Source organism: Ischnura elegans, chromosome 2 (genome assembly GCF_921293095.1).
Source record: "Ischnura elegans chromosome 2, ioIscEleg1.1, whole genome shotgun sequence".
NCBI classification, from domain to species: domain Eukaryota; kingdom Metazoa; phylum Arthropoda; class Insecta; order Odonata; family Coenagrionidae; genus Ischnura; species Ischnura elegans.
The window spans coordinates 71,133,158-71,159,688 of NC_060247.1; the positions used below are offsets into that span (position 1 = coordinate 71,133,158).

At 39.5% G+C, this 26,531-nt stretch overlaps 1 protein-coding gene across 4 annotated transcripts in view; it reads right to left on the reverse strand.

The window, feature by feature from the left end:
* The window catches only part of LOC124153933 (ankyrin repeat domain-containing protein 50), an 817,119-nt gene that overhangs the window by 174,747 nt on the left and 615,841 nt on the right, over nt 1–26,531 (reverse strand). The window contains exon 1 of one of the 4 annotated variants that reach the window (XM_046527344.1): nt 24,127–24,192. The exons of the other annotated variants lie outside the window; for them this stretch is intronic. The gene's annotated coding sequence lies outside the window, so the exon portion shown is untranslated. Of the gene's footprint in view, nt 1–24,126; nt 24,193–26,531 lie in introns of those variants that run through there. 4 annotated transcript variants of the gene reach the window in all.

Sequence of the window (26,531 nt, forward strand, 5' to 3'; positions counted from 1 at the left end):
CAACGGTGAAGTAAATATAGCTTGTAGATAATTCAATCGGGAATGTACTACAATTTAATTATGTTTTGTCCAATTAATGCAAGGCACAATAGCAATCAACGTAAAAATACCTTAGTGGGAATAGGTTGATCTAACTTTACAATACTTTTACAAATGACATTTTTTATAATTAATACACTGTACATAACATGCATTAGAACAAAGGATATCGAATATCAAAACTAAATTCAGTAATCGGTATGAACTCATTTTTGTGGTAGCTTCAGGACAAAATAGCCTAAGGCGTAGAGGCTTCAACGTGCTTAGATGCCTCCTACAGTTAATCTACCGTTAATTGATGAATCATGTGTCACTAATCCCAAACATAGCGTCGGTATTCATAGCGATAGCATGATAGATAGAGATAGAATAGATAACATCGCCAGAAGATTTTCTTCGTGAAATAACATTGCCAGAAAATTTGATTTTCATTATTACAAATTAGGTTCGCTAAAACAAAGAATGAGTCTGTCATGATTGGTCTCGAGGAAAATTTACAAGTAACCATAAATATAGTTTTATAAGGTATCACAAACTATTGTTTGAAAGAAATCTGAGGAATGGGTGGGTTTTGTCCTTTGACAGCAACACTCAATGCTACTACTCGTTGATGTACGATTCGTGGATGGGGTACTGGAGGCCATGAAACAGTTTGAAAAGGGGGGGAACCTCCCTCATCGTCTTGTTAGGGGACGCATAAGAATAATAATGGCCGGGGGATCTTGAGAACGACAGAGATGGGAAGAAGTGGATCTCCAACGGCTTCTAATGAAAGAAAAAGGAATCTTCAGAGAGGGGGAGTTGAGGGAAGGAACAAAAAGCTTATTAATCCAAACTTCGTCTGATTATCCCACCGCTTACACTGGAGCAGAAGAGGGATGGACGGCGTTGTCTGCGTAATTATGCTGTTTCGTTCCCTTTTCTTTTTACGGTGGTTAGAATATATCTCGGTGAGAAAAAAATTACAGCGCATTACCCACTCTCCAGAATTTGCTGATTCAATTAACGCGGAGGGAAGCTCTAACGAAAACAATGGGATGAGGCGCTGAGGCTTTTCTAAGCAAATTAAACAATCTTTTCTAAGGGATATGTGGGTGTAAGAAAATTGCAGCTTAAGTAATCTCGCGTCGGATATGAATGCAATGGAGCTAGTTAATAGGAAACCGTATTTTTGTTTCAGATGCCCAGTCGACGAAATCTAAGAAGTGGATAGTAGGAAATTAAAGCTTGGGTCGTTATATGTTAGAATCTTTTCGTTCGAAATCCGAAAAAACTGATTATATTGATGATATGATCCGCTGCAGGAACTACAAATTTGGGTGTTAAGGCCGTTTTACACGGGTTTCGTAAATCATGATTCCCACTCAAACTAAAATATAAAATTTTCGGCTTTTTTCAGGTTTTCACGGTCTAGATGTCGTCAAATTCACGGTTTTTAGACACTATTTTAGGCAGAGATATTGATCGCGTAACGGTTATCGGCCGCACGTTAACTAATAATTTAACAATCGCGACAGATGCTGTGAATACAAACGCAACAATGAAAGTGCTATCTCTCCTGACGTCACCTATAGTTAGCAAAATTCAGCTCCCGCTAAAGGTTGTGAACGGGAACATGGAGGGATCAGGGTGCCAGGGAAATTAAGAATTGTCTGAGTTTTCGCCAGGGTTAATGAAGGATTTGGTTACCAGTCTTCCTGTTTTGGTACAGGCTTAAGGTCAATGTGTTATCATGGCACACGGACCCCGTAATTGCTTTAGAATATTCGTGTGCAGATAAATGAGTGGACAGTGTCTGCGCATGAATGACCTTGAAACATGACCGACATTTAACTTTTGCTCTTTCAATCGTAGTTCTTAAAATCAAGTTTGAGAGATTTTTAAGGTTTTACGACGAAATTCACGGCTTTTTCCAGGTTTTTTCACGGTATACCAAATTCACGGCTTATTCACGGTTTTAACGTTTTCACGGTTGAGTGGGAACCCTGTAACTGCACAATCTGACTTGTGTACGAAGGCGCAGTAAAAATTGGGCCGTGTAAAGCGGTGAATTGCTAGAACGCCCTCGAGATTGTATGGACATGAGATGGCAAAATTGCTCCTGTTCTAATCTCGTTCGTGCATTCGCGATATTGCACGTTATAATGAGGAATTAATGCACTTTTAACCAGCACAGTTACGTGCCCCGTAAAAAAGACTTTTGTTCATCAGCAACGTTTCATTAAGAAAATTTACTTATTTTTCATGCGTCCAGAAAAGTAGAAGAGAAAAGGGGACAAGGAAAGCTTATGAGGGTAAAGAATATAGGTAAAGTAAATATAAGTAAAGAAAAAGGTAAAGAATTAAGTGGACCGTAATTACGTCATGTTTAACTAGTTGCAAATAGAACAGATGGCAGCGCATTGAGAGCTGAATCTAACGTGGGTATGAGCGGATAAAAAGCGAAAAAACGAAACAATTAGACGATTTCTAAAATCACACTTCTCCTTGAGCAATGGAAGAATCCTTACTCAATATTTAAGTTATTAAACCCTACAAAATAGCACCGAGAGAACAACAGAGAAGATTCAATTTATATATATAGCCCATAATTATCTCTTTTATGACTTACATAACTATTTATGGTACTTTCCATTTCTAATAATGCCGGAAAAAACATTTCATTCTATCGGCTTTCACTTTTTGTTTGAAAGTTACCCACGAGTACGTCAAAAGTTTTAAGATCCGTGTTTTTTTTTTTAACTTTAAACCAACAAGATTATATTTCCACATTCGCATGGGTCTCACTGTGTATTGTAAGAGGTAAAAAATATTATTTATAAAACATGGTTAATTGGCTCTTGCTTCACTCGGGGATATAGAATAAAGATTTGGGGGGCTTAAAGTAGGATATCAGACTCAAACAGCTGAAATGGCCTTCTTGAATCTAGTGCGGCCTAATTTGGACGATAGATCTTCGTCACGACGTGGTTCTTAAATTAAATATACATTGCTACTGACGCAGCCTAGAAGTCAATACGGTCAATGCGTTGACATGCAAGTCAAAATGTTATTTACAATAAATTTCCATTCATAAAATAGTTGACTGCATTGAAATGATGGTGTTACATCTTAGAAGAGGCATACAACTCAGGTCTGACAGTACCCTATTCGAATTCCTATTTCCCTAAAAATTTTAAACCACGATGACATAACCTATAATTACATGAAGATGCAAATGGATATGAGAGACATGAAATTAATGGAACATGCATTTTCAGTTTCTTTTTTTAAAAATAACTTCCATCTTTAAGCGATTAAAGATAAATAACTTGAATAAGGCAACAGTTTGCCCGATATGTATTCAATGCGCGAATGACTCCCTGTCATATCAGCACGTAACGTCTCTGAGACCATTTCCTCAAAGTATTCCACGTAAGTTGTTCTGACTGGAGGGTCGGTAGGGTGTCAGATAAGTTTGGGGGATCAATTTTCCTTGAAGCGTGACTGTTTCGTAAAACCCGCCAACTTCGGTCCCGGAGGAATGCCTTCACAACGGATGATTAATACTGAAAAGGCTTAGCAGCTCCAAAAGCTTAAGAGTGGCAGACACCAAAAAATGGTGAGGATATACGGGCGATCCGTGAACACAAGCTCAGAAATTGAAATATTTTTAAAATTTTATGCTAAAAATATTTTAGCCAAGACTTAGCAATAAAGACTGGTTTCAAACGATACTGCATGTGACAGCATTATTCTACATCTATCACTTAAATTAATTAAATGAAATATTAGGAAAACTTTGAATTTTAAAAGCAGTTTCAACTAGATTTCTAATTTTAACAGCATCATGGCATAGTGACCGACTATCGATAGATAAATATCTCATTTCAAATTGGTAATATTTAACAAGACCAATAGTGCCAGACGAAAAATGGCGCTGAAAAGAAGTTTATTCTCTGATACTTGTTACATAACACAAAATGTTCTAAAGAGCAGATAAAAACATTAACTCCACAAATTCATTAGAATAAATTCATAATTTATCACTTATCACTCATGAACTATAAAGGAGCAACCTAAACTGATACCTCCACACCCGATGAAATCAACCTCTGATCGAATGAGGGTTCTCATAAAATAACACGCTATACTCAAGAACTGCTTTCTTTATTACTAACTCCGAAGCTACGAAGTCTGTAAAACGATAATAATTCTCCCTCAGAGGTGTTTTAAGAAACTAATGAGCAAAAAGTTAATTAACGACGGCCAATTCTTCAGATTGTTTATCGTTATCATGAAATCGGTACAAAGAAGTGAAAATTTCTATGTATTTACACACTCCGATAAAGCAATCAAATGATAGCGCGAATTTGCCGTGACATTCAACCCGAAGCGGCCCTGCATCACGGCTGCATTGGCTTATCTCAATCCACCATCGCTGCCAGAGCTCACGTCATCCGCACCTGCTCCTCCGACGCACGATCTTCTCAAATGCCGCAAGCTATTAAGGGAGGGCGGCACCCGCCACCTTTTGCCTCGCTATACGAAGCCATCACACACCTCGGCTGCAGCAACCCGAAATTCTCGCGAAGACGTTGAGGGGGCTGAGTACCTAGGTGGGAAGCATCGTGCATGATAAATAATATCAGCGACAGGTCCTATACCTTTTCATTAAATACTTTGTATATAAACTGTAAAATTTTAATATAAATAACTGATAGAACATGATAAGTAAAGTGTAATTCTAGTATTTTTAGTAACCACCGTAGTCTTGATAAAAGTATTGAAGAAACAACTCTAAACATTAATTTGTTTAATCCATGCCGCAGCTAAAAGAATATGACAAGCTAGATGAAAAAACAATAAGAAAGAGAAAAGGGCATACTTAGTTCGAATATTTCGCTGCTGAATGTCGTCAGCTAGGTAAGACGGTAACTTCTCAAGTCATCTAACTCCTTAAGTTAGATGGTAAAGAGTGCCTTATTACCAACCTGACAACATCACAGTCTAATCAAAAAATATTCGACCAAGAACTTTTCCCCATTTTCCTTTTTTTTTAGATGTAAATTGTCAATTTTATCGTGTGCCAGGGTAGTGACCTGAAAAACTTGAACCATACTGCGGCTTCATTAATAATTGTAAGAAAAATATCATAATTATAATTATATTCATAATTATATTTTTCTATCTATCTCGCTATCCTTCGTTATAATCTCAATACTGAAATGGCACAAAATAATTTATAAAATTCGGTGTGAAGTCAGTTTCTCCTTAAAACCAACAGCGAAATAAGGAATGCTTGATAATGGCAGTAAAAGATAATATTTGCAAACATATTGAGTAAATCTTTATGATAAAAACCACCGACGCCCGTGCTAAAGCTGAAGGAAAAAGGGGAGAATAGCCAGCAGAAAGGGTATCTAGCGAGGGAGTGTAACCCCCTTAAGAGGGCGCATCACTCCCTCTCGAACGCTCGTATTTTGTCTTTTCTCGTGATATATTACCCGTTTAAAACTTACGTAATGATGTAAAAATTTTCATGGCATAAAAATGAAACTTTATCTAAATATTCTTGCGAATTAAATTTGAAAATTTTGCATCTGAGGTATTACATAGGGGAAAATACCTACTCATATTTGAGATACTGGTGATTATAGATCGTTTACTTGGTAAGCTATATACACAGCCGACGGAAAATGTACCCTAAACATTTCGAGATAACAGCTCAAGCTTAAAACAAGTAATTCTTTCGAATAAAGACCAATCGAACAGGAGTGATACGTCTTCTTAAAGAGGAAGCAGCCACCAGTCTTCTCCAGCCTCGATACTAAGCCATCGACTGCAACATTCCGAAAATCTCAGCTCTACGTACAGGACGTTAACCCCATTCGTTCTCCTCCCCCCCTTTCTAACCAACTCCCTGAAACTCCTTCCCTCAACGACAGCACAGCCTTCATCCCCTCCCTGACTAACAGATAGGCGGGGAATGGTGACAACCAAACCCAAGGTTCCCCCCGCCGCGCTGTGCTGATACTGCAATTCGCCAAAGGGAAGGCAGAAAAGGCATGATATGGGAGAAAAGGAAACATTCAAAGTCGAAGTAAAATTAAGACGGAAATCGATACATTTTTTTCCCCAGAGCAGCAAAACGATTGAAAGAAGAAATAAAATGAGAGCAAAGGATGCGCGAGATAAGGTAAGAGCGGAATTTCGACAGAGATTTATTCACACCACATTTCAAGTCCCATTCACATCGGCGTAGAATAAAGAATATGTACGAAAAATTAGTATAGAGAATAACACCTAATGGGTTTCATGAAAAAGAACCGCTAACCAGTAACGCGATTAGATATAAAGATAAATACATAGATTTATTGCTTACAACTATTAACAATTGAAACAAGATATACATGTCGTGATTGCTAGCTAGGTTGCCTCGAGAGAGTACCTGTGTTGAGGCAACCTTCATGTGATATATTTATTGCTAACATCGATGTTTAGCAAATAACAATTAGCATTCAAATGGATCCTAAATTTTATTAATGTTAAGCTAAATTTCAAGTGACTTTCACTTCAATACTTCCATTTTCTTATTGTATGCTTTCATTATATCATAAAAATATGACAATTGCAAAAATATGTACTTCTATCAATTTTCTTCTTCTTCTGCTCACACACTTTTAAACGCCGACATTTCATTTACGTTAGAATTTTTTTCACAAAGAACGTTAGTCTGTATAAACACTAATTAAACGCATTAATATTCTATGTTTAAACCTTCCACTGTTGCACCTAAATGACTACCTGAATGCACCTTTGAAAAAAGAAAGTTATATTGAGATCGCTATTTGTATGCAATTCTGTCATTTCTTATTCGCATCACGGGAAGTAGCAATTAATATACGAGGCATAATCAAGTAAGGGCCGTTTGGTCACAGGAAAAAATATACTCATATGAAACACATTATGTTGGCACTTTTTGTTAGCTGGAAACCTACTACACCTTTTTGCATAATTCCCTTTCAATTCTAAAAATTTTTCGTATCGCTGCACCAGCATCTTTAACCCCAAATTTCTCGAACATTTCTTGATTAGACTGTGATGTTATCAGCTTAGTAATAAGATTTTCCTTACCACTTAACTTAAGGGGTTAGATGACTTGAGAAGTTACCCCCTTACCTAGGTGACGAAGTTGTCATGCAACAGCGAAATATTCGAACTAAGTACGTCCTATTCTCTGCATAGAAGCTCACCGCCTGAGAGTTTAGCCAAATAACAACGCCATTGAGCTCCTCTTTGGTTTCGAAATGTTGTTCCCCGAGCCACTGTTTCAAGCGCAAGAAGAGGAAGTAGTCGCTCTGTGCAAGGTAAGGACTGTATGGTGGGTGATCAAAGAGTTCCCAACGAAAAACTTGAACTTTCTTATTGGTTTTGACAGCAGTGTAAATCTGTGGCTTGGTCCAATTGGTTCGACTCTCAGGAGGCGAGCTTCTATGCAGAGGGGTTAAAGAAGCTGGTGCAGCGATGCGAAATAAGCTCAGAAGTGAGCGGCGATTATGTAGAGACGGGAAGTAGGTTTGTAGCCAACTAGAACTGCAAATAAAATGCATTTCATATGAGTATATTTTTTCCTGTTACCAAACGGCCCTTACTTTTTGAATATGCCTCGTACTTGCAGATGCCATTAGCTACGTCCGGGCAAGATGCGAATAACTCGACTTCACCCAACTTCTTGAGCCCATCCCACTCAAGGTTAGCGATACGTAGAGAGGGAGACAAGAGAAGGGATGTTTCTTATTTCCTGCCACAGCCAATGTTCCCGACGCATCCGTCGCGGGACAAAGCAACGGCTCTAGCGCGTGATGCTGGGAATTGATTTATCAACGGGGCTCGCCACAGTGAGGGGAAGGAGTGATGGGGAAATATAGCGGATATTCCCTCGCACACGTGTTCGCGGAACGTCAGCTCTTGCGTATTTATTTTCCGCACGAGACAACGCAGAATATACACATGGAGCCAGCGGGTATGGAAAGGGATATGGGAACTTGCGTGACATAAAAAAACGGCGATGGTACATGCTGAAATTTTTTTGGTACGAAGCGCGCTTAGCTGAGCGACGAGGAGGACTCGTGCGGCTATAATTGAAAAGTGTTTGATTAATGAAGTTTTAACGACGGGATGCTCGGAGCGCCGATGTAAGCGATTCCACCTGGTTCTCCCACTCCTTATATTTGCATTTCGCGTGACTCCTTCCCCAGCTGCCTCTCTGCGGACCCTAATTAGTATCCACGCACGACTGGCCAAGGAGCGTATGACTACTGAGATTTGAGACTGACGCCACGCGTCTCATTCCGGTATTTTAAAATTACGGCGAATTGATAAAGTGACGCAAACCGGCGGTCAACTTGTATTTGGCTTATCAAATTTACGGATTGGGTGCTAGCACCACAATCTGGAGGGTGCCGGATCGAATCTCATCTGGGAAGGACATTGCCGGAAGGGACTGTGAGTCTTCACGTGAATAAATTAAGCCACACATTGTTATACTGGATTCAACATAATGATCATCTATGACATGGACTATTGGATGCTATTGAGGGCCTGTACATAATGATAGGATAAAATCAATCAGCGAGGTATGGTACCTACGAATTTACGCAGGTTTTTACGCAGGTTGGAGGATGATAAAATATGAATAGTTCTTATGCCTCTTAATATGAAGATCTGACAAAATAATTCATGAAGACATTGTTCATTTCAAGAGCGAAAACAGGCAAAAGAGACTGCATTTACTTCACCTAGAAACTGAGAGAGATTTTGCCTCTTTGGATCGTAAGGTACATGAGAGGTGTAGGATTTGGTAAAGGTTATTTCATTAGTAAAACTTACGAGGTAATAGATATAGGAGTCTCTGGAATCGTAAATATCGTAAATTGCAAAAATTTCTTCATAAACGTAACCTCAAGTACCGCTCTTCCTTAAATTTCCTCGAATACCGCTCCTTTTCGTTAATCGATAACAAGAATATTAAATTGGTCATGTAAATGTTTATTGATTGCTATCTGAGGAATTCATGTGGCGTTTTTACCAGTGCCTTGTAGCAGATCAGTTTTTACAAGGCTTTAGATATAATTGCTCTGCGGCAATTAAATGTTTTGATGCCGTGTTACAGGAGAAAAAAGCTTTCTAATTGATTCTCAGAATCAAAGTAGAATATAAATTAAGAGAAAACTCATTAAGCAAAAAAATAAGACGATAGGAGAAAAAAATCACCAAAGGTATTATTTATTATCCTCAGGATGAGGTATTCAGAGAATTTAGATAACTGCCCCGCAACAACTCGATAAAAATAATGAATACACTTTTGAAGCAATTCCAGATATCAGCAGGAGGTCATTGAGCTCTCTTCACAGAACACCTCTTGCTCAGCAAAATTATAGCTCCAAAATCAGAAATGAAATTACTGTTGCATAACTTCGGCGCCACAAAACGAAAAGTTTTCTTGAATTTCAAACATAAATTAAATTTCTCATGAAGAGCTGCCATTTTCTAGAAATAAGGAAAAGAAAAATCATACCAGCAGATAAACTAATTGCGAAAAAATAACAGAAGGCTGACTTTAATCTCCCAACTGAAAAAAAAATTCAAATAACAAGGTTCGTTAACCCCCTGAGATTAGCCTGTAGCAAATGAAACGGATTTTCAATCATATAAAATTAAGTAAAACGAAGTAAATAAAATTCTCTATTTCAGCATACGGTTTAAAAATATGACCGACTTACGAAAACCTTCCGTACTCTTTACTAAAAACAAATTTATTTTTCAAAAAGCAGCATTCCAAGTATTTCAAAGTTAGTCATTTGACACGTTTGCCAAAACTACAAATTTCCGGAAATCATCGCAGTTTTTATAATTAATATTTGATAAAATAAAAACCGAGCAATTCATCTGTTTTATAATCCCTGCGAAACACAAAGATCAAAAGCGCAAAGAGATGACAACCTAAAAGACATAGATCAAAGAGTCGAAACTTAGTAAGAGATATGCCTCTTCATAAAATATGCCAAATGGTCAACACTTCCGCGAATTAAAATGTGTTCATCAAACAAATATGAATCCATTACACCCGGCAGAAGACGAATCTTCATAACGAAGGGCGCCTAAAATAAACAATTCCAACGTTCAAAAATGAGAGCAGTTAGAGGGAAATCAACACCGGAGGATTTTTCGCCTAAAAAGACTTTAATTGTAGAAAAAACATTAACTTACATTTAATTTGAATGCGTTGAAAAAAAGTAAGCGTCGCAACTCTTTCATAATGTACGCCCAACCAACACGGTAAATAGGCTCACGGGTGATATAAATCAACGAGACACGATATGACAGGAACATGGTGATTTAGTCATCAGAATTTCCACCGACATCACAAAATGTAACAAGAATATCGTCGCACGAAATTACAGCCAAATCCGATCTCGATGACACACCGCAAGCTACAAGGCATTTGAGGCAGACGGTGGGAACTCCTTGAGGAGGTTGAGGTAGACATTCCTTGGGGAAAAGGAATAAGGGGGTGGGAGGAGAAGAGGAAGGTTAAGTGGGTATGAAACGGGAGACAGGATAGAAGGAACGCTGCGACGCAGAGATAAATCCTAAACGATCCAAACTCGTCGACATTGGCGCTATCTCCCACAGAATGGGTGGATAAAGGGTTGCTCACAGGTTGTCCTCGCGAAGTACAAGCCAGTGACCGGGTTTAGATCTAAGAACATATATACCTTCAGAGCGAACATATGCAAACTCCAATACTACATAACATGGATTACTTTAAAAATGCATTCATTGCAAAAATTACAATATTCAGTTAAATTTCAACATCACCCTTGCAATCATATAAATTAGAAAAAATGCACCATAAGAAAAGAGAACCCATTAATGGCTGACGATAATTCACTTTTATAATCACAAAATGATAGTGCATACAGTATCTATGTGTTACATTGCAAATAATGCGATATTATTTTCTATATTAATTAATCAGATTAATTAAACAGATATCTTCTAATATGCTTTTCAAAAGCGTGACGCACATATTCATTAAGATTTTTCATGTCACAGCTCCTTTATCTCCGGTAGTGATGAGCGGCTTGTGAGGAAATCACTAAAGGTACGAGAATCTATTTCATGACTGTAATTTAAAAATCGCAAAGAGATATTTAAAGTGTACTTACTTATCTCCCATAGTGGAAGGCGCCGTTTGAGCGGTTTCTAAAAAGTTCTTATCAACTAGCTCCACAACTTTGAACAGGGTATCTTCGAACAGATATATTTATTTACATCTCCAAACAGTTAGATCATGAGATAGCGCACAATACCAATAAATATAGGTGTGCTTTTTACGAGCACATGTAAAATTATGCGACAGAAGAAACAACACTTAATGGATTCCCATTGCCTATACTTAAAATGTATCTCAACTATATTCATTTAATCTGCAAATGTCGACATCTGTGTTAACATCCCCTTTGACACAACCATCATTTTAATTCAACACCACCATTGATACATGGAAACTCTTGCACCTCGGGAAATACAAAATCCCGAAGGTTCCACAAAGGCGGGAATTCTGAAAACACTATCCTCTCCACAAATCCATCCCAAAATATCTCTATCTCCTTCTCCCACATTTCCGCTTCTGCCTTCCCACTCCCTAGCATTCCTCCTTCCTTTCTCGTGTTGAAAGACAGCTTTTGCGATTATCGGTCGGAGGAAACGTTACCAGGGAAACGCCGAGCCAGCACAACAGTCGAACGAAAAAAAAAAGAAAAACGGAATCCGCGACGTGCGCTATCCGAGGGGCGTTCGTGACGTTAGCCGTAGGGTTTTCACGAGATCGAGCCGAGATTCCATCACTCAATATTCATGTCCCGGGGACCAGTCTGTGATAGTGTCAAAGAGACGCAAAACCCCCACCAATACCCCTTGTTAGACACCGGCGTATGGCACACTCGTGAGCATGATCCTTTGAGCAAAGCTCGAGATTCACACCTGGTCCGAGATGAGGAGACAAAATTCCTCGCTTTGACAATGCAGCCATATCCGTCCGTCTCGATCGCTTTATTTATGTCCCAGAGATGCAAAAGGAAATAACAGGCGTCGGGAGACATTGATGAACAATGGCAATAAAATCGAAAAATGCACAAGGAATAGGACACGCGCGGTATCGCCAATGCCGATACAAGCGTAGTTTAACGATGTAACAATGAAGCAAACCACTCCTAACTCGACGGGATAATAAGTAGTGACAAGCATGCATAACTAAAAGATACTCCAAAAGCGATGTCACGTACACTCGTATCGATCTGACCTCAGAAGGTCCTTCCATCTGTCCAAGTTGAAGTTTTAACTTAAAGAAGTTAAATATAAGAAATATTCTTAGTGATGCGATGAGGGTAGGTTTAATACCCCGGTAAAAATATTGACTCATACTCAGCTATTCAACCCTCAGGACGGTTTGGATTGATGAGGGTAGAGGTCACCCGGGACCTAGCCGAAGGAGTATTAAATTCTCACAGTAACGGTAGTGGGGCAAGTTCCTTTCCCTTGCAACTCGCGCTAAGAGATTTATGAGCAGAATGCCCAAAGTCTTCAACCAGGACTTCAACATGGGATGCTTCCGCCAGAAGCCATTGCATCAGACAGAAAATGACCACCAACAGAATTTGATAAGACTTTGGCCCAAGAATGAAAATATTTATATAGATTTAAGACGTCCGCCATTCCGGCAACCATATATAGTCCCGATCATCCTATCAGATCCACGAAACAACCGTAAGGACAGGCAGAGGCGACACCATCGCGGCGAGGGCGAATTAAAAGAAAAATTCCATCCCAATCTATACTACGAATAAGACACACCATCACAAAATTGCAGCCGTAAAAAAAGGGCTCTTTAAATATATTACATTTGTCGACTTCTCTCAACGCGCTAAAAAAAGATACACACTTGCGCTAGAAAGGGATACGAAGGCGAGCTAATACGTAAAATAGGATTTTTATCGCAATAAAAGAAAGGGATTGAGAGGCCACCAAGTATTTTAATGCAGAATATCAGTTAACAGATTCGTTCACGAAATGAAGTGAGGGTAATGAAGAAATGTTAGATAATTCAAAACTGCTCCAACAATTCTCTCTCTGGCCTAATTTATACTTCATTCCATCTCTCCTCTCCCAGCTTTGTATCCACTCCTTCTTCACCATAAATGGAAGGCGAGACACCCAAGCGCATGAACTGCATTTCTCGCTAGCTTCACCCTTGTCTGAAACGAAAGCGGTCAACTGCTGGCAATAGGGAGGTGGTTCTGCTTCGCAAGTACCCGGTTGCACAACGGTCGAGTGAATTAGTTGCCCCGCTGCCCGCTCCAGTTGGCTGGATTGGATTAGAGGCACCGTAAACTGCCTTAAATGTGGCCGTGTCGTGCACTACCATACCGTTACGCCTCGAAAGGCGGCGGCGTTGGCGACAGCAGCAGAATTAATCCTCCACGTAATCGCAGTTTGCATCCGCGCCTATTTTAAGGTAGCTGGGCGACAAGGCGATGTAGAATAAAACGAACTTCCAACTTTTCGCAAATATTTCTACAAGAATAACGCATCATCATGAGACACACTTTAATATTAAAAGGAGCATGTAATTACGCTACGTGAAAGAACAGACTAGTATGAAAAATTTCTTTTCGTGGCATTTCCAATAGTTCACACGACTGCAAAATATTCATAGACTAGCTTTTTTTTTAACTTCAATTGAATTCAGTTATCATTCTGACTTTAGTTGAAAATTATTTTACTAATTATGGGGAATCAGCTTAAGGTTGGAAGGCGATACTTGGTGGAACTTGTTGACAGGAAACATAATGAAGATACACTTTTGTATGTTCCACAAGAGTTTTTAATACCGACCCAGGTTTCGGCAGGTGAATATAAAAATTTTTTGTATATTCACCTTGATAATGACAGTGTGTGGTGCCGAAACCTGGGTCGGTATTAAAAACTCTTGTGGAACATACAAAAGTGTATCTTCATTATGTTTCCAATTATGGGTAAGTAAGATGATGAGGAAGCTACACTTCCTTTTATCACAGTTTCTATGTTATTAAGCGACTTACATCCACTTGCAAACTTCTAACGATATGGTAACAAAAGTACCACATCAGTCACAACTGCCGATAGAGCACAATACGAAGGATTCATGATATGTAGAAGTTTTCTCGATATCGCACATTAATGTATACCTTAGGACAACCGAGGGGGACATAACTGAGGGAAGTGAATAAAGGACGGTCATGTCGTGAGGTATCGATGCTTAGTAACCTCAAGAATAATTGATGCATATTTGATAACATTTGCTTTTCAGGTGAATCGAAGGAACGGCGACAAAATCATAGAACTATGAATGCGTAAAACATATTATTTTCCAAGTAGCACCAATATCTGCAGGATAATGTGAGACATATACACAGAAATATAAAGCCTTAAAGTGTTCGAAATTTTTACACTGAAAGGATAGTCATATTGTCATAAAATATACAGAAAGATACAGTGGGGACACTCATTCCAGCATTCTTAGGAAAAGTTAACAGTTTTTACATACAAAGATCGAATACCCAACGCCACGAGGTTAGAAACAAGGCTGGGATACTGTTTAGTTTTCGTGAATGCCAACACATTCTTACCCAACAAACATATAGTAATTTATTTCACATTTAAAACATTTTAAATACTAGTAAAATTACGATGATGGGTGATAAAAACCTTTGAATTCAAGCTAACCCTTAATCATGGTTTTAAAAGTATGAATATTTACTTATGATAATTAACCAACGATGGCCTCATGATTATCGTACCCTCTAATGTTTTCTATGGACAAGTAAACACGATTTTGTATTCTCAAAAAACCATAATAATTTAATAAATATATTTAAATATATTAAATATTTGATTTAATAAATAAAAATATTAAACCATAATGATTTCGTAGGAAACAATACTCGATATTAAGCTACAACTGGCCATAAGCACACCCTATTGCGCCACTAATGTATCGTCATGCGAGTAGCGTATTCCGAGCTCAATTTTACATTCAACCGATAACTTTGCATTAAAAGTTGCCCTTTCTTCATTTCATAAAATAACAACGATTCATTACGACTATTCACTCCGAGACTGTCATGTATGACTGCAAATCATATCCGAAAAATAAAAAATTGGTTCGCACCATCTTGAAGAAGCCATGGGAGGCTATTACATGCATAAGGAAACGGAAAACAAAACCAGCCGCCGTATTAAAGCAACCTCCGAGAGAAGGCCAATAGTCCCTAAATAGCCAAGAAAGGAGAGCTAATTAAACATCCAGTTTCTTGCGATCCGCCCCCATGAATACTGAATTCTGCATTCACAACGCCAAGGAAAAGTCCGCCTAACGTCCCACCAGACTGATTCGCCACAGCGCACACCGCGCCAATTGCTTTCCGGGAAATATTAAAAGAAGAAAAGGGTGCCTTATTTCTTCCATGGAGTGTACAAAGCGACCCAAACATACACTCTAGATCCACCCCCCTCCTGCATCCCAACCTCGGCCCTTAAAAAGACTAATGCCGATCCTTCATTTAGCATTCACGCCGCGTACTAACCCTTCGCCATACCCCTCCTTAGGAAAACCCCCGCGGAAATCCCTGATGGAGAAAGGGCGGGCGGGGGCAGGGACGTTTTCGGCAGGGTAAACTGTCCTCCTCCCTAATGCCAGCCCTGGATTACACGTGAGGCTGCTATTCCTTCCTTTGCCAAGAGCTTAAACCACTACTGGCCATCTTGCAACGAACTCTGCCCTCCTTGGAATGGAAAATTAACAATATCTATAAAGGTGCAGTGGCGGAAAAAATTAACGCAAAGCTCATTGGCGTCTGAGAGCGGCCAGTTCAGGAACTACTTGGCTTCCAAAATTTTGCCCTCGTAATGCTCTCATACAAGCGGGAGTTTTAAAAGCAATATATCCCTTATACCGTCGGGACATCAGTGGACACAGCCGACATATTGGGCATTGAGACAGCCTTAGAACCTAATCATTCCGGTGGTGTAGTGGGTAAAGTATCATACTACGAATCAGATGTTTCACGGATCAAGTCCCAGTGACGGATGACTTGATGCGACATACACGCACTTTAAACACTTTTTTGATCCTAACCATTCAGACGCCAACGAGCTTTGCGTTAATTTTTTCCGCCACTGTACATTATAACTGGATGGGAACTTACTTAAGTCGAAACATTATTCCATTACTGTCGAACCGATTATTTAACCTCAACTATACATTCTCTATGCTGAAAGTTAAAGGAATGAATTAGGGGAGTAGGATGACTTTCTCGTGTATCACTGATATTCCATTGATAAAAGGAGGATGCACATTTGAGTCCCGGTATAGATTATGATACTTCAGATCTACGCTTTCTTCAATACTCAACGTAATTCTAGGCATAGCTATCAATTTGATGGTTCTCTTTGGTTTTTAAGGTTTTAGTATTCTCCGATTAAACTGTAATAGCATGGGCTGAAATCCTACATAATAACAGCGAGAACTATTTCATTTAGACAATAAATTATGTACCACGCAAGTTTAAAAAAATTAATTCTATTTCAATTCCTTGATGTTGATGGAGGATAGCTGAAGTCATCCACCTATCATAATCCACCTATTCACCTGAATAAGTTTCTAACAAGCCGTAGAAAGATTGCGTTACAGCGTACAGAGAAGACTGGAGAAGAGAGTGACAGGCCATGTTATATTTGTGCGGAGTAGAAACAAGGAGATGGGAATAGATTAGTTTGGAGGATTATTATACTCATACATCCTTCGTCACCCTCTTGAATTCCTCCAGCTAGCCACACCCACAACCCCATAAACATTTCCAGGACTTACTGCACCCTCTACACCCTTTTCCTTATTCTCCTAACTCACAGTCCCTGTTTTGCATAAGTCCTCCCTCTACCCTAGCAAAGTGACCGAGAGGCATCCGACGTAGGAGGGGAGTACCAACTCTGTGGGAAGGGGAGACTTTAACTCACAAGGACTCCCCTACCGTGATAAGATTGGTCTCCTCTTCCCCAAAAGGAGCCACCCCTCCCCCAAACATCTTTCCCTCGGGAACAAGGAGTGAAATGAAGGCATTCTGGGTACGTTACGGAAGCGAACATCCCAGGACGCATTGAATATACGTCAGCCACGCCACCGTCGGAGCTTTGATGATTGAAAGAATAGAAAACTAACCGAAAAAGGCCACTTGGTTTTGCCAATCGACTTGTTTTCTCCTACAAAGTAAGTACCTGTAATACAATCTTATAATTTCTAAACGTTGGGAGCATAGATCATCAACCAATGGAGATATTTCATAAATGGCTTTCGGCACGTTATGGCGGATATTCTTAACATTGATTAAATAAAACGCTGAAATTTTTTCCACAAAGTTTCTTCCACACACACACGCTTTGTAGTATTACACAATATTCTCAGTGCACTTAATGTTACATGTTACATAAAACCACGAAACGCATCCTACATTAAATAAATTCATGAGAGATATCATTATCTATGCCTTATTTTATCAACATCACTAGTCATCATGCTGCCACCGTACCTTCGCCATATTGGAGCTGTAGCCAAACACCAATCACCTATAGTGGCGTAAAAAGGCTACTATTTATACATGGAGCGCCCTTTCGTGACTGCATGTTATACATCATTAGCATCTTTTTGCGAAGGGTTACAAGGCAATATGTGAAGATGTTTTCACGTTCTCAAATTACGCTGCAGAAAAGATGAAAAGAAGCTGAGAAGAATAAAAATGATCTGTAAACTTTAAAAGTAAATTATTTTGAAAATAAACGGCGTAAATGGTGCTTAAAAGAAAATACAAAGGGAGTGAAAGAGTAAAGATATAGTGTCAAAACAATACATTCACTCGAGAAAAAGCCGGAAGAAAGACATTTTTAGGACGAAAAACGCGAAAGTTCCCAATAAAACCTGAACCATGAGTTCTCGTTTGTACCTTTGATAGGGATTTGATACGGACTGCGCTAATTTGCTTCCCCAGTGTAGAGTTGGTAGTTTGCATTAAACCCGGAGGGAATCCAAAAACTTAACACTTCCCCTGGATGGGATAGGCTTCCCTACGGCAAACCATAAGCTAGAACCGCACGACCTCACTCGTGACCCTAAGAGCAGGGCCGTATCTCTCCCAGACACTTGAGGTGTTGCGGGCGGCGGCAAGGCAACGCGCTAGGTGGCACAAGTGGAGCGATTAAACCCGCGGTCAGCTACGCCATGACCACGGGTTAACACCTTTCAGTACTAACTAACAATGCTACATAAATTATTCATCAAAATATAATTTCCTCCAAATTAAAATTTTAACTACAAACTTCCTTCAGAAAACAACCCTAGAATATTCGTGTCCATTTTGTAACCAGAGAAGGCAAACCAAAAGAGCATTTGCGCTGCCTATTAATGATGCCCATACGACCTCCTTTTATATGTTACAATTATTACGGAATTAAAAAGAGAAGGCAAGTGTAGTGAATTATTATTATTAACGTATATGTACTACCGATTAAGGTAGGTTTCCATGGAGTAGTACTAAAGAAGAAATCTGGGAGCATCCCTTTCCTTCCAGCACTGCCCTCTTCAATTCACTGTAAGGCCTACTCCCTTTCATCTATTTAAAAATCCTATTCTCTTCCTTACTCTCCCTCGTTTACCGATCTCTAAGCACTGGAAAATTGACGGAAATTTATAAAATAGCATTCTTTTCCAAATTCTTAAGCAAAAACAATTTGCATTACCAATTTCTTCCTAGTCCACTTACCGTTAAATGGCGATGTAGAATTCAAAGGGAGATGAGAAGGTCAATCTATACTAGTAAAATAATTAACGATAATAAGACTACTCTTCACTAAGACGGCAAGGGAACTGAGCAGCATAGGAAGCGAGTACTGCCTGGGTACCGTAAAAATAATTTCCAGAAAGAGCATAACTTTGGGACGGTTAAACAGGGCAAATTTTTCCGTCTCTAACGAAACTTACTCCACAAATATATACTCCGTAAAATCAATAATACTTAACGAAGCTATAACCGTTCTTCACCGTAATGATAAAGATCGGGGTAGGGATTAATCAATTAAATTCGGACTTCATCAATCTTGACCGAAGACAGAAACAAAAAATTCTCCTATGCTATCTAGAGTCATATCCACTCAAGAAACCAATTTAACTTCGGGTTAATAATTCGCGCATCACTAGAAACGATAACGTATTGAGAGCAGTTGTTATGAAACTTATCGACTTAACGATAAAGTTCCAAATCTGAATTGTTCAATAAGTGTTACTTGAAAATAAATGGGACAATCTTCTTTCCTCTAAAAATATCGCTTTCCACTATTTTCAAATTTATCTCGTTTTGTCACCCCCGACTCAAATCGTTGCCGGCCTCGGTGGGGTCGTGGTAAAGTCATCGTCTGCCAAACCAGACGTCGCGGGTTCGAGTCCCGCCTGGGGAGGCTTCCCCTATCCAGTACACGGTTGTTCGTGCTAAGGCTATTGTTAAATTTGTTGAATACCCCGATATATGAGCTGCATTCAGTAGTTTGGAAATAAAATAAAATAAAAAATAAAATAATTGCCATTTATCTTGTTGAAAACTGTTATGACTGCTGAGAACAAATACAATAGACAGACGGAACTGAAACTTAATATTCAGAATAGGAAGCTAACCTATAACAACCACATGAGCTTCATCTCCTAAGAAATAAAATAATATTATCTCAGAGAAATGTTCACTTCCATTCGAGGCTAATTGAGGAAAAAAAATTTAGCTGTGGTTCCGCGAAACTTATGGCCGTTTGGTCCAGCATTAAAAGTCTTTACAATTGCAAGCGTTTGTAATATGCAACCCTTGTAGTCCCTTTGGAGCGTGAAATACTCGGAAATCTACACAAGAGAGGAAATAGAGAGAGAGAGAGGGTAGGGATTAATGGCGAATGGACTCCGATGCCTTCATGTTGAAGTCGTACAGTCAACAACCTAGCTAGCTGCCTTCATGCATGAAGAGGGAATTGGAGTTGGCGTAGAGGCGAAAACTTGCCACGGACACGAAACAAATCTCATCGCGCATGCATGCGCGAGGTAACGAATCTTATCCGAGTACAAACATTTCTCTCTCCCTCGCCTTCTGCCGGCACGACCGCGGCGACGACGGCGCAACAGCTGACTAGTTTTCCTTTCGTCGGAAGGGGTTCCTCTCGTGCGGGAGTCTCGAAACTTTGGGACGCGGATTTTAATGAATAAGCAATGCGGGAGTTGTTTGCGGGCACGTAATATCAAACTCCATCCCGCAAACGTGAAAGGCAGAGCTAACTATGCACAAAATAAGAAGAAAAAAAAAGTTTTCTAGCTCGTATTCTAATTTTATGGCAGGGTGATACCCAGTGGTAAATACTAAACGCATCCTTTGCTGAAAAAATCATTTAGGCATAAATAGCACGTATCATGAGAATTAATATTACACCCTCTTTTTACTTAAAATGTACAATTAAAAAAAAGGACATTTGAAAGCTCTGCGGAAGAGGCGTAAAAAATCTCCTCCTTAAAAAAACGATGCGCACTAATTTTTCCATGCATTGAAAAACCATAGTGGCCATCCATCGTTAAAAAAGCTTTGAGACATAAACATGCCCAAAGCATTAAATTATTCAAAATCGGCTACAAAAAAGGCACACTGAAAATAAATCGACTTAGCAATCAACTGCAAACAGTCTTTCGCACTCGCATCTAAAAATATTGGTCAGATGCTCGACTAGAAAAATAACAAGCGATAATTTTACTGCAAAAAATATCCGTTACGTGCCTAAGAAAGTACTCGCAATAAAACCGATTCCGAAGTAAGCACCTCAATAAACTTGATGAGCTAATAAAAGAACATGATTCGAGACCAAAAGGGCAACGACTCATGAAATAAATAAAGTAACTATCGTTGTAAAATTTTACACTTCAGTGACGGCTAAAATTTTAACGCAATTAGTGTTTATTATTAACTGCAAGCATCAAAAACTACTATAAAATCTCCCATTTATACAGAAAGGTTCAAAATGCAGGCCGTTCCCTGGCTATTTTCAGCATAAAACCGTTTTAATGCTAAATATCACAAAATATGCGAGAAAAACTATATGGAAGTGAAAGAGAAGAACTCAGACCGACGACTTCAGAACAAGTCTAGCGTTTTACGCCGCATTTGTAGATGAACGGAGTTGGGTTCACTCACGCGCCGAATGAAAAGAGCCGTAATTAAACGGCTGAGCTTTGGAAAGTGCCATTCGGCTAACACGTGCTCGCTAACTGCGCCTGGCCAGGGCTCAGTATTCCCTCCGTTCACTTCCCATTCCGCCTTCATGACCGACGAGCAATCCGACTAAGCGGACTATCAAGAGCTGGCCAAAGGTTAAAGGAAACGAATGCTCCGGAGCAAACAAAACGAAAGGGATATATGCAAATTTTGACTATCCTAGAAAGCACCCACGCCCAGAAGCATTGAAATTTTACTCAAGGCATCCACTGAACAAACGCGAAGTTTCATTCAGTCTTCCTCTCTATTTGAAAATTAACTCTATCGAATAAACATCCCACAATTTTTTCGCTTAAACTAAGAGAAAGGAATTATTAAACATTAAACATTTGAAATAGTTTCAAAACATTCACGTCAACACATAATTTTCTAATAGCTAAGAGGTGAAGATTCTAAGAAGAGATATATAATAGAGCTCTTTAATTTCTCATTCAAGTCGAATAGCAACGCATCACAATAACGATTCGATAAAGTTTTTACTTCCGCCCATATCACGGAAAATGGTACCACTGGTCTCTCTACTCCATACCTCCTGTCCGGTTCTCCACCACTCACCTGCTGAATAACATGAATAACTTTTGTTCCTCTTAATTAAATGCTAGATGGACCTCAGTATTCAAATCACCTCAACGATCAAATTTCTTTGGTAAAACGCCTATGAAGGCGTCTTGCGGGATAAACTGCAACTTTCAATGATTAGTACAAGTCAGAACTACGTAACTTGATTTTTATTTGATCATCAATTCACTCTTTCATAAGAAATAGGGAGATTTAAATATTTCCATACGAAACAAACTTCTACTCTGATTCAATAATTTTGAAATGTCACAAAATTAGACCGTCTAAGTCGTACAGGCATCGAGGGATCATTATTGGAAGAGGATCAATATAAGCCTTATTGAATTGTAGACCACCAGAAGCTTCCGAATTTTTCGGACATATTGAACCATTTATGTACCTTTGGAGTTCTTATACTATCTACCTTAACTAAAAACGTCAGGAAGCTAGTTAGTTTAGTAGACAAAATATAGATGGGAAAGTCCTAGGTGCTCTTTAGGGAAAGAATCTTCGCTTCGTACATTTTTAACTATATTATTTTTCTAACCATACTTTCAACGAGTAGCATTATTAAGGCTGTGATTACAGAATAAAATTAAATATGGAATGCACAAGGCGAAGTTTCTCATCCTATTCTGCGATTCCACGAAGCACGATACATGTGGATGCAATATGAAACTGGATTGGTATCTTCATGGTGAAACAAAAAACCCAGTACCGTTCCACAAACTTTTATTGGCTGTCGACTAGCTTCAACGGCTACAGCGTCAGCCAAAGACAAACAGCCTAGGATTAGAATATATCATTTTATATCAGCCTTTATTAAGCCGTCGCGAAATGGTTCACCGGTGAGCCCCTCCACTTGGGGAGGTGTATGCAATCCCAAAATTTGCCGAAAGCAGCTGCGACCAGCCGTCCCTCAGCTGTCCGCGATAAGGGAACCCCCCCCCCCACTCCACTCTCCGTTAAAGGCCTCGTATGAGATAAGCAACCCCTCGCGTCGTCATGGCATTTTAGCTCCGCCTGCGCGGAGCGGCTCAGCGCGTGAACATATGGCCTGGACACAGTCGGGGTCTTTCGCCATTCTATTTATTTAACTTTTTTGTTCTCTCGTTCCGACGACATGGATGGATGAATTACCGCATCGCATTCGCGTCATCTTGGCCTAGAGACAGTGAGGACGCTACGGCTGAGATCTCCCGCTCGACGCAGGCTTTGAGAATGGGCAAAGCTGGTGAAGAGTCCAACGAGACTATGGGATGCGTGTTCTTTATAATGCCGTTGAGCACGCGCCTTAATCGAAATGTAACAATAAAGTAAATTAAAATTCGTCAATATGCTAGTAGATGTATGAAACAATACTTAATTTACGAACTTTGAGTTTACATTACTTTAAAAGCTGTCTCAGTTCCCTGCGCTTCATGTCAGTTAAATGTTCTTATCGAAGTCCAAGTTTTTCTATAATGACGAGAGCTTTGGAACTATGATATTATCAGCTTACGCCGAGAATGCAGCCAAATTTAACCTGGGTAGAATTCCGAAACATCCTCAGGCTAAAAAGACGTATAATGCTACACTCGTGGATTTTTACAGTGAAAATTTTCAGAGTAAGTTGGTTGGAAACAAATTAGAACTCTAGAAAAGAGAGGCGAGATGGAAGATTGAAAACTCATTTGGGAACTGCAAATGGCATACACCTCGCAACTAAGCGAGCTTGATGGAAAATCAGCGTGCGTAGTTATTGGCGGAGGTATGAGATAAGATTGCCAGTCGTCACCTTCACTTAATGTCACTAAGGCAATGGAAGCGTGGAAAGAGTCAAGGCGTGGGAATAAACTGGATCACTATACGGTGAAATTGGTAAGGTTACCTATTCAGCGAATTTTCGCATGTTAATCAAGTGGATTCAATCCAAGTTATACGTAAAGAAGGTCGGTCATGTGAAAACTAAGTTATAGTGTTTTGAGGGAATGAAAATGGGATAGCATGAAATAATGGGTGAAACGTGATCAGGTATGATAATATTACACTTTCTAAACTCTCAAAAAGCCCCAGCGCAAACAATTGTTTGAAGCAAAAAATATGCATAGAGAATAATTACCTTTACGGATTCCTTTGAGGAGAAATCATGATAATTCTTGTTTGAAAGTAGAAATTATGCTCACCTGCAAGGGAAAAAGAATAAAATTACAAAAAACAATCATTGCGAAATAGATAAATATAAATCGTACATATGATGTCCATGCCTATTCAAAGAGGATATAGACCACGCTTTGGAATTAACCAATCTCGTACAATTGAAGAGAGAATAGTGGAATGAATTTACGTCCGAACGGCAAATGAAAAAGAAAAACTGATAAGAATGTTGAAAAACTGTTTGAATGCTACGGAAAAGCCACGAGAAAGAGGAGGGTTTGAAAATAAAGAATTATGTAATATTTTTAATGTATGGCATCCTTCAAACCCATACAGGTAGACATTTAAATAAAAATACAATATTCAAACACATTCTCAAATTAATTTGCTATGTTCCTGAGAAATGCTAGACAACTGACAATTTCTCCGTCTACAGATATTACTTAGAATAGAATGACTATAATTCATGGCTCTAAGTGGAATTGATGAGTTAGTAGATTTGGAAATGAAAACAGAAAACAGAAAAAGCGTTAGGTCTGAAAACTTGGTCGAAAGGATTTGTTCTATTTTGGAATTCACGTCTTCAATTAATCTCATTACCATCTACCGCAAACCCGCAGGCATCCTTTAACCGACCCAACCCAAAATATCTAAACAAAACACCGCAAGACGCCTCAATAGACGGGAGGCGTGGGGTGTTAGGCCATCAGCCGTAAAAAAATGCGAGGTGGAAATTTATGGCCACTGAAACCCACCTAACATTATTTGAGTCTTCAGCGTGAGAGGGAAAAATAAAAACTTTCCAAAAATCGCAAAAAATATCTCATTTCATCGTTTCCGCTTGATTTAGACAAATAGTGAGTTTGTAAAATGATGTTCTCCGTGTCGCTCTGAAAGATGTCTTTAATACCTTAGGCAATCTAACCCTTGCACTTGCTTGCCACCGAGTATCTAGTGGCTCCCAGCCTTATTCGCGTAAAAGTTGTACGAGTTCTCTATTAGCACTGAGTAGTTTTTGACGATCGGACAGATTTCCTCAGTCTTTTACCAAGTTCACGAATTAAGTCTTCATGCGCCGGATCCCATATGCTCGCTGTGCATTCAAGTTGTAGCCCGACGAGTGCGAAGTAGCATCTCTCTTTCACTTTTTGATCCGAAGACCTCCCAAAAACAAACTTGAAAAAATCCTAGCTTCCTCACGAATCTGCCACAGATATAGATATTACGTAGAAGTACATAGGTATCTATTCATGATGTGAAGTTGAAGTGATGGCTTAGGTAGCTTTTAAGTTGTGCAGAAATAAACTATGCCTCAAAACATGGCTAAATTGCATGTTTTATAAACACTAAGGATGAACTACGCCATGAAAAAAATATTTGGCTTTTAGTAAGCACAACCTCCGTCGCATGTGTGCCACAATGTGGACCTGTGACGTCAACATCTAGTTCGGTAAAACCCATCTTGAAGTTCGCTCTAAGAAGATGTAACTGGTGAGGTGGTGTAACTGGCAAACACGCCTACCGGAAATCGGGAAATCCCGGTATATATCAATGAATTCATACGTAGGGAAACCCAAATATTTTTTCATAGGGAACTTAAACCTTGTTGTTTATAAAGTTGAAGCCGTGCGCGTGACTGCGTACAAAGTCACTTGTTTCATGCAGTGCTAGGATTTTTTTTGCTATCGATTTCAAGTCTTCAATTCATCTCACAGCAATATCTCGTAAATTGGACGCCTACTTTAACCGACAAGAACCAAAACAAAATCCCGCCCTCCTCAAAAATAAACGCGCCACTCATCGCTAATGTGGAACTCGAGGACCGAACAACGAAAAGGAACAGTGAAAAGGAACACGCATCCTTTCCCCCTCCACACCCCCTTACACCCACACATTTCCCACCCTCCTGGTTGCCGGGCAGCGCATCCGTCATCACGAGCTGGCGAGGGACAAGCAGGACAGAAGGCTGTCGGACATGCAAGGTGCGCTGGGGACTGCGCGATGCCGGCTACAGGGGCGCGGCTCACGGCGTGTGCATGTAACTGGGCCTCCACGTCGATCGAACAAGTGAGGAGAGAATGCGTTCTCGACGAGTTAGGTGGAGATACAGGTATGTCGAGAAGAGCCTCCCAATGGACATGCACGACCCTCGAGATGGAAGATTCATTCAACAGGGGATGGATGTACATCGATTCGAACGCGACGACCCATTGGACGGCATGAAGATCTAACTACAGTATGAAATAAAAAAATTCCATCTCCATAAAAATAAAAAGCTGTAATCACGACCTAAGTTTAGCTTTCTACAGCAAACCTAAGGCAATACGTGACCTGGAGGAGGAGTAACTGAGGACATCCGAAGCCGAAATT